Raw genomic sequence first — 15,000 nt, forward strand, 5'->3', positions numbered from 1 at the left:
TTTTGTTACAATCTCATATTTTTGTAATGGTACTTGTTCAGGCTGTGCCACTCATCCTATGTCTTCTTAGCACCTCTGTGGGCTTTTATTTTATCTTATATTTATTCAGGTTTATATCCTGTAAGTATCCTTCTGCATTGTGGTAATTGTGAAAATATGGCAGATGCGAATGTTTGTAAACCAATATTTAGAGAATAAGTAAGTGCTTATGTAAATACAGCATTCCAGTTAGTCTGGTTTTTGAAATTGTTCATGCAGTAACCCATGGCTTCCTATATTTAGTTTGGTTAAAGTTTGAGATGTAGCACATTACACATAGTGACAAATGCAGCCCAGCATATGGTATGCAAATTGGTAAGGAAAGGAGTGAGCCTACTGACTTTGTAAAGTGTCAGAGAGTATCTGGGTTATAAACCTCTTCTACAACATCAACAGTACGGTTTGGAGGGCCAGGTATAGCCCACAGATGATATCTCTAATCTGAAACAGACTACCTATCCAATAAAACAAAGTTCATCCCTGTCCATATTCAAGCACAACTTGGATCGATGGATAGGAAACAGAAAATGTACCCCAGGACTGCCCATGTACTACTAATGAAAAAAGGAGTGTCTATTTTCGGACATCTAAAGAAATGGTCAACACACAGCTTTTCTGCAAACAGTAAATATCGAACGACATTGTTCTCATACAGGCATATCATCATAAGAAAAATCACCAAAGTGTTATAGTTGGCCGCAGCTGGGAAATAGCTCAGTAAACTTTTGCCGTGATTATAAAATAAAATAGTGTATTAATATAGTATTCGGCACACATGGGACCCTTCCTCCCAAGCCCCTGCTAATTATATACACCAACTGCGAGATCACAGTATTTCCCCATTGCAGTGAGAACTTGGAGTTGGAATATATAATTAGCGGGGGTGTGGGGGACATAGCCTCCCACATAAGAAGGGGCCACTATTTTATTTTATAACTGCAGAATCGTGGTAAAAGTATACTGAGCTATTTTCCTGCTGCTTGCCAACTGTCACACTGCAGTGATTATTTTTACGATGATATGCCTATACAAGAACACTGCCATTTGATATTTAGTGTTCAAAGATTAGCTGTTTAATTGCTGTTCTCTTCAGTGACTGAACACAGACCCGAAAAAGACAGCTCCAATATGTTTTAGCCCATGCATGTGTCCCCTGAAATTATCTATGGTATAATCCCAATTATTCTCATTAGGGGTAATATATTATTATCAACCATGGGATGGGTAAGGCCAGTCTCTAACCAAATGGGAAAGGTTACTTGAAGCAAAAAAAGAGAAATTGTCTAAGCTTAAAATGGCTTCAAGAGCAGCTGGCCTAGTACTTACCTATGAGCCTATAGGGCTTGCACTGTCAGATAGTATCCTCATAGGTTGAGATTCATGGAGTTGCATTGCCAGATAGTATAAGCCTTGCCCCCATATCTAGAATATGCTGTTCTATAAATCATGCATGAATAAATAAGTAAGGACAGAGTGCACAGGTAAGCAGCTAGCTGTGCTGTAATTTGAGCATATTTTGCTGGATGGAAGAGATGCAGTCCCAGTTGAGTGGTATAGGAGAAGAGTTGCACAGCAAGGCAGTGGCCTAATGCTTCATTGTGTGATTTTGTAAGAATGCATGTTTAACCCACAGCAGGAAGTGCAAGCTGGCACCTACTTTGGCAAGTTGTCATTAGTCACCACAAACCAACAATATATGGCATATATTAAAGACCTGTTACCTGGTGCCCTACCAGCTGGATACCATATTGTTTCCAATAGCAACAGAGGAACATGCTGAAGAAGAGACATAAAGGGAAATGCAGATGGGGGTAGGTAGGGCACAATGTATGTGTGGGTAAGTTCCTATATATATATGTATATATATATATATATATATATATATATATATATATATATATATATATATATATATATATTCAGAGAGAGAGAGAAAGGAAAACAGAAGGAAGAAATGGAAGGGGGAGTATAGTCAGCCAGGTCAGACAAACAAATGTGTGTGTGTGTGTGTGTGTGTGTGTGTGTGTGTGTGTGTGTGTGTGTGTGTGTGTGTGTGTGTGTGTGTGTGTGTGTGTGTGTGTGTGTGTGTGTGTGTGTGTGTGTGTGTATGTATATATATATATATATATATATATATATATATATATGTATATGTATACTAGTGTATCTATGGAAAGGTAGAGCCTAACTGCATATACTCCCCAATATCCTGTATGAGCTACACATATATTTTGCTGGTGAATGGCAAGCTGACACCTGGTAGATGTCCACATATGCAACTCCATGTCAGTATTGTTTCAAAGTCACTCTCACCTATGTATTTCCAGAAGACATGTAGCCAGTACTTCATCTATATAGCCATGAGAACTTCTGTGTGTTACCTAACACAAATGATTTTATGCACATGTATATCCATATCATTATTCTAGGTTACCACTGGTGTTTCCCAATGGTCATACCATAACTGTGGCTTCTGTTGAATACATATCCATGTACAACAATGTACTGAGGTGTAATCCTAAGGTGATATATTTATTCTCATTGGCAATCAACTCTTCCCAGACACATGTGATCTTCAGCTATTGTCTTCTTTTTGTAGTAGGTATACTTATGGCCTGGACAGGAGATTGAAGACAGAGGTTCGATAACTTCATCTGAAAGTGATATCTTAACAGAGGCACTCAGGACCTATGGACAGTGCCTGCTGGGGAGAGTGCATATTCACCAGAGTCTGTATGAACAACTCTGGGATACATTAGTCACTGGCATCAGTGTAGTGGTTGGGAAGATGTTACAAGACACATCAGTATTAGAAGCATGTTAACAACATGCTAATGTAAGCCACAAAAAAGACACACAGCATTGCAGCAGAGAGTTTGGCAGCTGGAGGGGGCTACCTTCCGGTGCAAACTTTGAGATGATGATGATGTGTTTGTAGCATCACTGCATGGAGACAATGAGGGAAGGGGTATATTACCTGCAGGAGTGGACAAACCCCACATTCCTCACAGGAAAAACAACCAAGGTAGCATTCATAACACACCTGCTTTATACATTGTGATTGTAGGGAGAACACGCATACTAGCAAGTATCTTCCTTATTGGTACACTGGGTATTCTTGCACAGAGGAATACCTACACAGGTGTATGTTGGATGTCTGTGTATTTCCACCCCCCATTTGCATACATAACAGTGGAACTCATATATTACCATGGAGAGTTTAATCACTCTGTTATATCATGTATTGTGTGTATATAGGCCAGACCACTGCTCCAGTGGCATCACCATTTGCTGTGGCAGAACATCAGGCTTAGGGGAGCATCTAAATAGGGTCTGCCAGTAATAACGAGACACATTGAATCATAGTCCTTGGACACATTGACATTGTCTGTCTCCCTCCAGGTTGAGTCTACACTCATTGACCAGGATCAGAGTATAGCTTCACCCACACCTTAAACTATTGTCTTCAAAATACAGGGCATGCCATTCTGTCAAGAGGGACACCGCCATGCCTGAGAGCATCTCTACAGCTCTCCCAGAGACTGAAACTCTAGAGGTGTGCACTGCATCTAACCCACCATATAACAGCCCAGCAGGTTTCTTGGCACATCTGTTCTTCAAACCACACCCTCTTATGCAGGTGGCACTTCTAATCAAGCAACAACTATGTAGGACTGTAATCCACTCACAGTGAACAACTGCCCGTGTGGACATGGAGCTGGTTGGTGCTCTATGTGGCTTCTGTGAGCATGTCACTCAACAGTGGCAGTATCTCCTGGAGGCAGTAGAGTACAGGGATGATATCCTGATAAGTCTCATGAGGTCCATGTTGGCACACACAGTACCATTTCCACCTGCATGAGGAATACTGCACGTGCCATCCTCACTGCCCTATCTGGAAGTGTTGTCAATGGCTGGGGGGATGTGCATACACAGGATAGCTGCCAAAGGATCATAGGGAGGTTTCTATTCCCCCCACACCCAGCTACTGGAGTGGCCTCACACACCCTTCCCACAGAAGACATTATCTATGACACTGATGTGTGCCCTCCATGAGATCCCATTCTTTGCTTCCACTGACCTGTAAACTTCCCAGTGTGTTTACAGCCATGTATCAATGTGTCTCAAAGAGTATATGTTAAATTATTGAGAAGTAAAAGAATTCCACTGAAGTGATTTAGGCCAACATTTTGATATCCATCATGTGATAAAACTAAAAAAAAAAAATCTCAAAAAAAAAGATAATAAAAGGAATCACAAAATTACATTTTGCTATGCAATCACTCACATCTCACCACACATTCAGACCAAATATGTCTGAATAGTAATAGTGTTACAAAATGTTTTTTTTGTTTTCAAAGGTAAAGTGCAGACCTGGGGACAGGGGCAAGGTTAGAGTTAGCAGGCATTAATTAGGTGAGCAGGGGGCTCAGTTAGTTAAAATTTGAATGTCAAAATGAAACTCAGAGTTTCATGCTGCCGGCTTTAATAACTTCTGCTTTCAGACTACAAGATGCCAGCCCACATGATTTACATATGGGATTCTAATGCAAGATAAAGGCATCATTGTTTTAAAGATATAAGATGTATGCTAAGCTGCTCTCTCCATTGATTGATCACCCAATTTGTAGTGTTTTCAAAATGTATTGATGAATGTTGATGTATCAGTCTTTCATATGCTTTGAGCTGATACAGTTCTTACAGTTTCAAATTGTTTACTGCATTTTAGTAACTTAATATAAACAAACATTTGCTTGCCAGAGTAACATAGTTATGTCTATGAAAAAGCAGGAACATTATCACAAATATATTCAAAAAAATGACAGTTCAATAAGTCTTAAGTTAGATGCAACATGTTATTTTTGTTCTGTCTAAACTGTAATATAAGAATTAAGTTTTTCTACAGTTATAATATGGGAAAAGAAGAAATAAAATGGGTCAGTCAGTTGCATGTATTTGCTATGCTGCTCAACCCTTTTCTGACCCCACCCAGCCACAAGCAAGTATCAAGAAGAAAGAAAAACTGAAGAAATTTCTTTGAAGTTAACTATAGAAAGAAACTTCATTCACCACTGATCACTGTAAAAGTAGTTAGCATAAAAAGGGTAAGGAAGAGTGGACATCCCTGTCTGTTACCATTCGACTCCGGAAATTAATTGTATCTTGAACTTTAATTAAAATAATAGCTTATCTTGTCCCTAAATAGCATGAGTCACATTGGCCAGTTGAACATGAACAGATGCATTTGCTAAAACTTGAAAAAGAAACTCTTTGTTAATAATGCCATAAGCCATATTCTTGTCAATTGCAATAAAAGCCATTTTTTTTATTTTATCTGTTCGAAAGAGACTTGAAGGCATTAATTCAGATGTGATAGTTGTTTTCCTAGGACAAAGTGAAGTTGAAAAGTTGAGACAAGATGAGGCAAAACCTGTTTTATAAAAGAATGTACTACAACTGAATAATGTTGTAGTCTACATTATGTAAGGAAATGTACTGATGGTTATTCAAAGTTACTAGTTTAGCTGGATCTTTAGGATTTAGAATATTTTGCCAAATCATTGTGTGAGACTACAAACCGGTCTGAGATCATATAAAAAAGGAGATCAACAACTAGGTAGCCACTAAGTATTAAAATGCTGTATAAAATGTCCAGGTCCCAGAGTTTTCTTAGATTTAAGATTTCTAATTACATCATAAATATCTTGAGGCCTAAAGTCAATGAAATTAACTGAAAAATTCATTTTAAAGATTACTGAAGTAGTCAGCTGTTTCCTTACTTATAGAAGCAGTGGTAGAAATAATCATTATGAAGACCTTTGTGATGTCCATTCTTCCCTACAATATCCTAGATTGAATTTGTTCCATTAGCAGTTGCCCTGAAGCATCCAATTTGAAATAAAATTATTGTTTGGCTTTCTGTATCCTAGACTTCACGTCGTCATCATCATCATCATCATCATCCTCCCATTTTCTGCATAAGGTCAGGGAATTGCATCAACTGTCACTGTCTTAATAAGAAGTGTCATAGACTTCATGTGTTGATGAATTAATTCTATAAGTTGTTTTTATGAGAAAGCCAAAGCTGATACTATTCTGAAAAGTTACCTTTCATAACTCCAAAATCTATAATTTTGCTTCAGCTCCTGAAACTCTGCAAAGCTGCCCATTTCACTTGAAATGAATTACATTGCTCCTAATTCTTTGTCCAGAAAGTAATAATATGTGTTGAATTTAGTTGAAAATTTTGTGTTTTGGGGAATTCTAGTGACAGTTTTCCTTTTCCCCATTTGAAGTATTAGTTCTAATAGGGTGTGGTATTACAGTAGTCTGCCATGAATTAGAATGTCACATGTGTAGTCAGTCAAATTATTTAAGCCTAACACAATATCTAGTCTGGAAAAAGTCTTAGTTCTGAGGTTTGTATGTGTATACTTGCTTTCTTTTGGTTTCTTCATACAAAGGTTATAAAATCCTTTTAGATACATAAATGTTGTTAGCTGATTAGCATGAGTTTTATATGCTCGAAGATATGTTGAAGCCAGGACTTGTCTAATGTATGATCGAAAATAGTACTGAATTCACGCATGAACATAGACCTGTCTGCCGACATGACAACAGTATTCTGAATATCAGACAAGAAAGCTGTTGTAGATCATTAGATTGCAGGTGCAGATCTATTTTCAGCACATACATACTGATATATATGGTTTCAAGTCCCAACCTTTCCAGTTCCTACAACAGTTTATCCAAAATAACCTCATCCATCATTTTCTCTGTGTTGGAGGGTAGCATTCTAGCTTATCAGTGGGAGTGGTAAGCACTAGGTAGCCTATCTACCACAAGATCCAGGTACAGATTCTTAGTTTTAGCACTTGAATTTGCTTATCCGTGCTCATCACTTGTTCAGAACTTGTTCTTAGCACTAAATAAGCTACACATTACTACAGCACTCAACCTTCCTCTTTACCTAGAGGAAAACAGTTTTTGTACTTGCTTTCCTCACTTGCATAGAGAAAAACAGTTCTTATTCTCACTTTCCTCACTTGTCTAGAGGAAAGTAGTTTTTTATTCAGGCATGGCCAATGGTCAGCTCCCAGTGTTCTCTCCTGTCTATCTCATGAATCTGGGCATCTTGAGGCAATGTACAATTGCCTCATGTACACAGACAACCCTCTCCTCCTACCACCCAACACCACAACCTGTGAGAGATGCACTGATCTATCCAAACTGGAGGTAAAGCTCTCTCCAACCAAGACTGAACTTGACAGTCAAGAGGAGAAGGTAAACACTTGCACCACACCACAGTCATCACATAGTCCCACTAAACCTACACCACCAAAATCCACACATAGAAACACAAAAACATTCACGAAGGCTCTCAATAATAAACTGCTCAAACAACAAAGACCTTCAAAGCAGAAATGCAAGCAACCTCCACCCCCCCAACACAACCCACATGACACATAGCTCACAGACTCAGTGTGCCAATAAACCACAGCTGATAAGGCAAACCAACGTACCCAACACACTAGTTATAGCTGATGCTATAGTCAGGCACACTGATGTCCCACTCACTAGGCTAAACAAGGAGAAGGTTACTGTCAGCTGCCTGTCAGGTGCTAGGATCCCCCACATAACCCACGCACTCAGGTCACTCCACAACAAGTACAAATATGACTCTGTCATTGTCCATGTAGGTGTGAACGACCTGAGACATACCTCCCTGGGCTACATGAAAAGAGACATGGAAGAGCTCTCTGATCTTGTAGCCCAGGCTGGTATGACCCTAGCCCTGAGTAGCATTCTGCCATCACCCAGAATGATACCGCAGTACAAGGACAAAATGATTGACTTCAACAATTGGGATCCAGTATCTGTCTGCCTGGGACGACATCGTCAACAGACCATGATGCTTTGCCAGAGATGGCCTGCACCTGTCGCCCCTGGGATTCCGGATACTGGCTAAGGTTATTGCCGACCCTATAGTGCCTTTTTTAGGCAAGGTTCAAATGACAAATTCACCATGGTAACAGGAACAGGCAAGCAAAAACTGAGGGTAAGGCTTCTCAATGCTAGAAGTCTAAATCTCAAAATGCACTCACTCGAGGCACTCCTTAAAATGGAGAACATCGATATCTGTGCAGTGACTGAGACCTGGTTCAAGGCTCTAGAGAGCACCCCTGCATTACCAGGCTATAACGCATACCACACTTTTCAGCCATCTAACCTCGACCAGAACACCAAAGGCAGAGGTGTGTCCATATTCATTAAGGATATCCACACCTCCAGGCTAGTAGCGCAGCATAATGCATCCAAAGTTATCCAAGTGCAACTAACTCTGGGCAAAACTCCAATCCAAATTGTAGCTTGCTACAAATCCCCCACCATGCCCCAGGATTCCCACTCCTCTTTTCTTGATATACTGGAAAATATTAGGGTTCAACCAAACACCCTAACAATGGGCGATTTCAACTACCCCATCATTAACTGGGAAAACTACTCATGTACCAACTCCTTTGCTCAACGCTTTCTGGAATTCATAAATTCCAGTGCCCTGGATCAACTTATCCACACCCCCACCAGGGGCAACAATATCCTAGACCTAGTCATTGCCAACATGAATGACCGGTGTTCCACACCTGAAATCAACTCCTCGTTGGTCAGATCCGATGATAAGCTAATCACCCTAGATATCTGCATCCCGCCCCCACCCACCATTAAGGAAATCATGGTAAAACATTTCTCCAAAGCCAACTTCATGCTTCTTAAGACAGAAGTGGTGAACTTCATGACACCCATGCAGATGGACAATACAGTTACGACTGCTGAATCCTACACAAATGCACTCTACAAGCACTTACACAAGTGCATGGATCATGCTGTCCCAAACAGAACCAAGATGCTATCCTCCAAAAAAAAAAAGGAAGCCAATCTGGAGGTCCCCTGCCATAAACAAACTCGGCAACAGAAGGAAGAAACTGTTGCAAAAGAGAGTAAAATCCCATGAGTGGAGGAGCTCCATGGTCAGCCTCAGTAAGAAGCTGAGATCCCTTATAAGATCCTCCAAAGCTAGCTATGAAAATAAAATTGCCACAGATTAAGGGCAACCACAAAACATTCTATAGCTATGTCAAGAATCTCAGTGGCAACACCCTGATCTGCTCTGAGTTACAGCACAATAGCACGAAAGTTAGAGAACCAACTGATATTGCCAACATCCTGGCAGATAGGTTCAGTGCTAACTTTACCCCCCCTCTCACCCCCTAAAGGGCCCATATCTATACAGAAAGAATGCAGAGTCCCTGTACTCACATCTATGCAGGTAAAAACTGCACTCTTTAAAACCAAAACACAGTATCCATGAGACCAGACAACATCCTAGGCTGCGTTTTACATGAACTTCAGAACAAACTGGCTCCCCACCTAAGCACCATGTTCAATCATAGTCTCAAATCAGGCTTTGTGCCCACTGAATGGCACACAGCAACAATTATCCCACTCCACAAAGGGGAAGCCACTACTGATCCTGGGAACTATCGCCCTATTAGCCTGATGAACCTGGCCTGCAAGGCCATGGAACGTATCATCATGGAACTCATAAACAAAGACATTGGTAACCTCCAAATTCTGGACCCTACCCAGTTCGGGTTTGTGAAAGGCAGATCATGCCTTCTGAACCTGATCGACTTTTTTGAGGCAGTCACCAAAGATGTAGACAAGGGTAAGATGGTTCGCAGAGCCTATCATGACCTAGCCAAAGCTTTCAACACCATCCCCATTCTGGAATTATAGCTAAACTCACTAAACTAGGTATAAATCCCTACGTCACAAGATGGGTTGCCAACTGGCTTACTGACAGAACCCACAGTGTAAAAGTTGCAGACTCCAAATCTGACTTCAAACCAGTGACAAGTGGAGTACCACAGGGTTCAGTCCTGGGACCTCTCCTGTTTGGTATCTACTTCTCTGAAGTACAGGCTAACACAGAAGGCCTCTGGCTAATGAAGTTCGCAGTCATAGTCGAGTCCCAAAATGATGTGGACATCCTACAGAAGAGCCTCACTGAGACAGATGCCGGGTGTCAGAGGCATGGCCTCAAGCTCAATGCCAAAAAGTGCATTATCATCCCCTTTGGTAAAAACTTCTTACCCATGAACTACCACATAAACGGCAGTCTACTTAACGCCAAATGTGTGATAAGAGACCTTGGGACCCAGTTGGACAGTAGTCTCTCCTTTGATAATCACATTGCCATAGTAGTCAGGAAATCCTTCTATGTGGCACACCTTATCACAAAAGGGTTCACATCCAGGAAAAAAGAGGTCATTGTTCCCCTCTACTCGGCACTCATTAGACCCATTATAGAGTACAACGCCCCTTTTGGAATGTACCTCACAAGACATCTGCAGCAGCTGGAAAGGCCACAGAAGTACCTCACAAAGAGGATTACTGGCCTCAAACAGATACCCTACACTGACCATCTCAAAAAACTCCAGCTTTACTCTGTAGCATATCGCCTACTCCAAGTAGATCTCTGCCTAACATATAAAGCTATGTTAAACCCAGAGCTGTTGGACATGTTACACCTAAAGAAATCCCAATCCCTCTGAGCTACACTTTCTAGGGACCTAAACCTTGTCACCACAATAACAGGATATGCTGGAGGGATAGATTCCTGTCCCAGAGACTTCCTATACTCTGGAACAAGCTACCCATCTATGTCAAGCAAAGTTCCTCATTAGCACTCTTCCAGAAAAATCTTGATGAGTGGATGATGGAAGTAGGAAATACACCCCGGGATCACTTCTGTGGCTCTGCTCAACAGGTGCACAGGAAATTAACTTTCTTCCATGGCGTAAGCCAGGGAACATTGTTGGCTAGGCTTACTTAGGCCCTTGGGCCGATAGCCTAGTACCTGCCTATGAACCTATGAACCTATAAGAAAGTAAACTAATAGGTCTGTATGACTCTGGTTTATAATATTGCCCTTTCCCTTAAAACTGGGTTTCACAAGTGCATGTCTCCAAACTTGAGGAATCTCTCCATACCTAAATGACATAATAAATAACAGATTTAGTTATATATAATCATACATCATCCTCTTACCTTCCCCTCAGCTTAAAATCTTGTTCTCTAGCATAATTTTGATGTTTCATCTTGTTTTACTCATTCCTTCCCTTCCACCATACTCTTCTCTACCACTAATACCTTCCTGTACTCTTCCCACAATCATAGTCCGATTTACCCCACATTCTTCAACCTACCTTCACCTGGAGATATCATTTATTACTGAACTCTGACTGTACTTTAACTTCTTACTCTTCGAACATTATTCTGCGATTAAATCAGCAATCTAACCCTTCTGTCTTCACTTCACTATGGCCCTACAATCTACCTACACCGCTTCTCCCATTTCCCTTGATAAATATTACATATATATATATATATATATATATATATATATATATATATATATATATGTACTGTTTTAAGCTTGTTCATTCTAGATATTGTATTTTTTCACTATAGACAAATTTGTTTTAACTTATACTTTAGTTCTTTAAAGAATTATATCAATTATTTATTTATTTTATTTTACATTTGTAACCTGGAAAGTCCGACTGGATATATGTCCATTTTCAGTGAAGGCCCGGGGAGAAAAGCTCCATACAGAACACAATAAGACAGAACAGCACAATACAATATGAAATCTTCTACTTCTTCTTCTTTCGGCTTTTCCCGGTTAGGGGTCGCCACAGTGGAACTTTGGTCCGCTAATGATTGGCAGTAGATTTTTTACGGGTGCCGAAGTGCCAGCTCGACGCCCAACCTTCAACGAAGGCACGCCCATACAATAAAGAAATACAATGCAGAGAAACTGTTATATATTTACATATTAAAACCATTCCACTATTAGTATAATTCTAGATAGAGGTTATACAATATATATATGTAGGTCACTTTCCAAGTTGCCAGCCCCAACATTCAACAAGCTCATATATATATATATATTTTTGTGTCTCTTTATAGGTTACTTAAAATACATACTAGACTTCACTTAATCAACAAGTTTGTACAGAGTAACTTGGTTAGGATTCATTGACAATGCAAGGAGACCCTAATTGGGCAAACAGTAGAAGAGTGTGGGGATTAGTCAGGGGTAGAGCAAGGACAGAGCCATTGCATTGTGAAGTATTGATTAAGGTTTTTTTTTTAATTGGGTTGAAGAAGGTTGTAAGGTTAGTTCTGTAGGAAGAGAGTTCTAGGCTTTACCAACTGAGTTGGTAAACAGAGCTTCCCCAGCTGAGTTGTTTGCTTTGAAGGTGAAAGCTAGCATTTTGTTGGAGGATCCAAGAGTTTTAAGGTTATGGTAGAGGGTGATGAGAATTTTAAGATTGGGTGTCTGTTCTGGCTGGTAGAAAATCTTGTGGGCAGTTACTAGTTGGTTAGCCAGTAGAAAGTTAGGTAGTTCAAGCCAGCCTAGTAGTTTGAGGTTAAGGCAGTGGTGGGTCCTATAGGCAGAGGCAGTGGCAAATCTGGCAATATGATTATAGCAGGTTGTGAGCTTTTTCAGGTCAGTTTTACTCAGGTTTGTGAATAAGGGGGAGGCATAGAGAAGTGTGGATAGTACATGAGTGCGAGCAAGAACAGTTCTGGCTAGGGGAGTTAAGAAGGGTTTGATCCTGTGTAGTGAGCCAAGTTTTTTATTTACTGTTTTAATTGTGTGGTTGATATGCAAGTCAGACTTCAGGTTGTTGTCAGCTATAACTCCTAGGAGCTTGGTTGAGGGGTCTGGTGAGATAATTGTGCCATTGTCAGATTTAATGGCGTAGGTTAGAGAGGAGGACTTACAAGATGGGGAAAACAGCAGTAGTTTAGTTTTTTGGGGATTTAATATGAGATGGTGATAGAGGAGCCAATTTTCAACCATGCTAAATGTGTTTTGGGATAATGTCAGTAGTTCTTCTGGGGTTGTAGAGGAACTTATTAGGGTTGAGTCATGCGTGTATTGAACACAGGTAGTGTCTGGTATTACCTTATGCAAGTCATTAATTAATATGGAAAATAGGAGGGGCCCTAAGATGGATCCTTGGAGGACTCCAAGTGTTATAGGTAAAAGGGTAGATAAGTTATCTTTCCACAGGACTGCCTGTTGTCTACCACCCAGATATGACTTAAACCATTGTATAGCATGGGTGTCTAGGGAGATTAATTCTAGGGTTTGCAGGAGTAGTTGATTGTTTACCATGTCGAAAGCTTTGGAAAGATCTAGGAAGATGGCTGAGGAGACTTTATTACTATTACGATTATGATTTATGACATTGGTAAAGGATAGTAGGGCAGTGGTAGTACTGTGGTATGGTCTGAAGCCATGTTGAGAATTTGTCAGGTGATTGTTATCAAGAAGATAGGTTAGGAGTTGTCTTTGGATACATTTTTCCATGATTTTTGCTAGAGGAGAGAGTATAGCTATGGGTCTGTAGTTTGAGAGGTCAGTGGAACTGCCTCTCTTGTGAAGTGGAGTGATATGGGATATCTTCCAGATAGTGGAATGGTAGCTTCAGATATGGATCTGTTGATCATAATGGATATAGGGAGGGTTACATCATCAGCTGTTTTTGTAGGTAGTCTGCAGGGAGGAGATCAGTGGCAAGGGTAGTTGGTTTTAGTTTTCTAATTAGTTTATGGATTAATGATGTTGAGACTGATTGAAATTTGAAGGTATTTTGGGTACTGGGTGTATGGCAGATGGATTTGGTCCACTGGGGGATAAGTTATTGGCTAGGTTTTGGATAGTTTCTGTAAAGAAGCCATTGAAGGAGCTGGCAACCTCTACAGGAGAATTTGAGTTGGAGGTTGAGGGGACAGGAGTGGTAGATAATCATGGATGGAGAAGTTTATTTAGAGTTGCCCAGAATGTATGTGGTTTGGTTTGGTGTTTTTGTTGTAGGTTGTAATAGTAGTTTTTTTGTCAGTCATGACAGATTTTTTTGTGTCATTCCTTAATTGTCTATAATGGAGTTGATCTGTGAAGTTTTTTGAGGCTCGCCAAGTGGCCCAAGCTTTATTTTTTAGTAAGATTTTTTTGCCTAGTTGCAGCTTTTAGGTCTACTAGTAGGAGCTGGAGTGTGGGTGTCTAGGATGGATAAGAATTTAGTACTGAAGTATTTTACAGCTTCCTCAAGTGGAAGATGCTTATGCAAAGTTTAAGGTCATTTTGGAAATTCTTAACGTTAAAATTTGTCTTATACCTGATTGTTTTGTAGGTGGGTTGTTTGGGGATTTCAGACTTTTGCCTGATAATATAGATGAGATGGTGATCACTTATGTCATCGGGCAAGGTTCCAGCTTTATACATGTGGGGGTGATTGTTAATAAGTATCCAATCTAATATAGTTTCTTTATTGTTAGGTTTAGTAATCCTGGTGGGGGAGGATATAACTTGTGAGAATCCATAAAAGTTAACATGCTAAGTGGGGGGTTCAGAGGATTATGAGTACCAGTCTATAGTAAAATCTCCAAGTACAATGGTTTCTTGGGGATAATTATTTGATACCCAATTTAGTATGTCCTCAAGTACTGGTATGTTTTTGCCTGGGGGAATGCAGACACAGATAATATATATACTTTTGTTTTTGTTGATGTGTAGTTTAGTAGTAATGGTTTTAGCATTATCATTCTGAGTAGGTTGATGGGTGTCAGTCTTCATCTGTAGCATGGATTTGTAAAGAACAGCTACCCCTCCCCTTTTTGGAAGTACAGTCATGTCTAAATATATTGTAACCTGGTGGTATGACCTCATTATCTAAGGTGCTTGCAGCTACCCCTCTCCCTTTTTAGAAGTACGGTCTTGTCTAAATATATTGTAACCTGGTGGTATGACCTTATTATCTAAGGTGCTTGCAGCTACCCCCACTCCCTTTTTAGCAGTATGGTCGTGTCTAAATATATTGTAAC

At 40.2% G+C, this 15,000-nt stretch overlaps 1 protein-coding gene across 2 annotated transcripts in view; it reads left to right on the forward strand.

Annotated features, from left to right (window-relative positions):
- MICU3 (mitochondrial calcium uptake family member 3) overlaps positions 1 to 15,000 on the forward strand; it is a 1,861,160-nt gene that overhangs the window by 1,549,100 nt on the left and 297,060 nt on the right. The window lies entirely within an intron of this gene.

The sequence above is a fragment of the Protopterus annectens genome, chromosome 2.part1 (assembly GCF_019279795.1).
Source record: "Protopterus annectens isolate FY-2018-M chromosome 2.part1, PAN1.0, whole genome shotgun sequence".
In the NCBI taxonomy this organism is placed as follows: Eukaryota; Metazoa; Chordata; order Ceratodontiformes; family Protopteridae; genus Protopterus; species Protopterus annectens.